The sequence below is a fragment of the Lagenorhynchus albirostris genome, chromosome X (assembly GCF_949774975.1).
Source record: "Lagenorhynchus albirostris chromosome X, mLagAlb1.1, whole genome shotgun sequence".
In the NCBI taxonomy this organism is placed as follows: Eukaryota; Metazoa; Chordata; class Mammalia; order Artiodactyla; family Delphinidae; genus Lagenorhynchus; species Lagenorhynchus albirostris.
Genome location: NC_083116.1, coordinates 78,061,996 through 78,064,878, shown reverse-complemented (window position 1 = coordinate 78,064,878; position 2,883 = coordinate 78,061,996).

The window sequence follows — 2,883 nt, the reverse complement described above, 5'->3', positions numbered from 1 at the left end:
ACATCATTCACATTAAAAACTCTCTTCCAACTGGTTATAGAGGGAACATATCTCAACATAATAAAGGCCACATACAACAAGCCCCCAGCCAACTCAATACTCAATGGTGAAAAGCTGAAAGCCTTCCTGCTGGATTTAAGAACACGGTACATATGCTCACTCTCACTACTTCTATTTAACACAGTGTTGGAAGCCTGAGCCACAGCAATAAAAAAAGAATAAGAAATTAAAACGGTCCAAATTGGAAGGCAATAGATAAAATTGTCACTATTTGCAGATGACATGATACTCTGTGTAGAGATCCCTAAAGTTTATACCCAAATATTTTAGAACTACTAAATGAATTGAGCAAGGGTGCAGGATATACGATTAGTATACAGAAATTTTTGCATTTATATACACTAATAATGAACTATTTGAAAGGGAATTTCTTAAAAAATTAGTTTTTAAATTACATCAAAAATATACCTAGGAATAAACTTACCCAAGGAGGTGAACATCCTATACCCTGAAATCTATAAAACATTGACAAAAGAAACTGCAGATGAGTCATTGAAATGAAAATATATCCTGTATTCTTGGACTCGAAGAATCAGTATTAGTTAAGTGGACATACTATCCAAAGAAATCTACAGACCTAATTCAATTCCTATCAAAATACCCAGGATATTTTTCAGAGCACTAGAAAAACTATTGCTAAAATTTATATGGGACCACAAGAGACCCCAGATTGCCAAAGAAATCCTGAGAAAATTAGAACAAAGTTGGATCTATGTCTCCCAGACTTCATAATTTACTACAAAGCTACAATTATCAAAAATGTGTGGTACCTGCAGAAATACAGACACCTAAATAAATGGAACAGAAAAGAGAGCCCAGAAAACAGCACATACAGTTATATCAATTAATCTGTGACAAAAGAAGCAAGAATATTCAATGGGGAAAAGACAGTCTTTTCAGCAAATGGTATTGGAAAAACTACATAGCCACAGGTAGAAGAATGAAATTAGAACATTCTCTAACACCTCACACAAAAATAAACTCAAAATGCATTAGAAATCTAAATGTAAGACTGGATACTATAAAAGTCCTAGAGGAAAACAGGCAGAACACACTCTGACATAAATTGCGGCAATACTTTTTTTGGATCTGTCTTCTAGAGTTGTGGAAATAAAAGCAAAAGTAAACAAATGGGACCAAATTTAACTTAAAAGCATTGGCACAGCAGAGGAAACCATAGACAAAATGGAAAGCCAACCTATGGAATGGAAGCAAATATTTGCAAATGATGAAATTGACAAGGAGTTAATATACAAAATATACAAACAGCTCATACAGATCAATATCAAAAAAGAAACAACGCAATCAAAAAATGGACAGAAGACCTGAATAGACATTTCTCCCAAGAAAACATACAGATAGCCAGCAGGAACATGAAAAGCTGCTCAATATCACTTATTACAGAAACACAATTCAAACTCAATGAGGTATAACCTAACATCAGTCAGAATGGCGTTCATCAAAACGTCTACAAATAATAAATGCTGTAGAGGATGTGGAGAAAGGGGAACACTTGTATGCTGTTCATGGGAATGTAAATTGATGCAGCATCCATGGAAAAAAGTATGGAAACTCCTTAAAAAACTAAAAATAGGACTACCGTATGATCCAGCAACTCCACTCCTGTGTATACATCCAGAAAAAATAAATACACTAATTCAAAAATACAATTGCACACCAATGTTCATAGTAACACTATTTACAATGGCCAAGATATGGAAGCAACCCAAGTGCCCATCAACAGATGATAGGACTAAATACATTAATAATGTAATATTATATATTATGTATTATATTATATATTATATATATACACTAATGTATATATTAGAGTATATATATATATTTATATACAAGGAACTATCACTCATCTATGAAAAACACTGAACACTGAAATACTGCCATTTGCAAGAATGTGAATGGACCTAGAGAATATTATGCTTAGTGAAATAAGTCAGATAATGACAAATACTATATGATATAACTTATATGTGGAATCTAAAAAATAATACAAATGAATATACATACAAAACAGACTCACAAAAAATGAAAACAATTTTGTGGTTATCAAAGGGGTAGGGAATAGTGGAGGGACAAATTAGGGGTATGGTATTAACAAATACAAACTACTATAAATAAAATATATAAGCACCAACCTGTATTGGAAGAGAATTTGGAAAAGAATAGATACATGTACGTGTATAACTGGATCACTTTGTTTTATACCTGAAACTAACACAACATTGTTAATTAACTATACTCCAATATAAAATAATTTTTAAATAGATAAGCACAAGGGATTTAATGTATAGCACACAGAACTATACCCATTATCTTTTAATAACCTATAATGGAATATAATCTACAAAAATACTGAATCACTATGCTGTGCACTTGAAACTAACAGAATACTGTAAGTCAACTCTAATTCAATTAAAAAATACAAAAATGAAAAAAAATAAGAAATTCACAGATAAATCATAACTTGGGTTTGGGGCATTGTTCATTACTCATAGACCTAACATACACAATTCTATATGGAGGCAATGAGGTTAGAATGAAAGGATAATACAGAGTAACTAAAATAAAATGATGAAATAAAGAAAAACAGTAAAGGTAGATACAATGGTACATATAAAAGCGAATAGTATTTTATTTTTAGTTTGTAACTTCTCTTTTTGTTCCTATATAATGTAAAAAACAAATACATAGAAAGGGAGAGGGGGAAGATGGAGATGCAAGATCACCTTCCTCCCCACAGATACATCAGAAATACATCTACAAGTGGAACAACTCCTACAAAACACCTACTGAACACTGGCA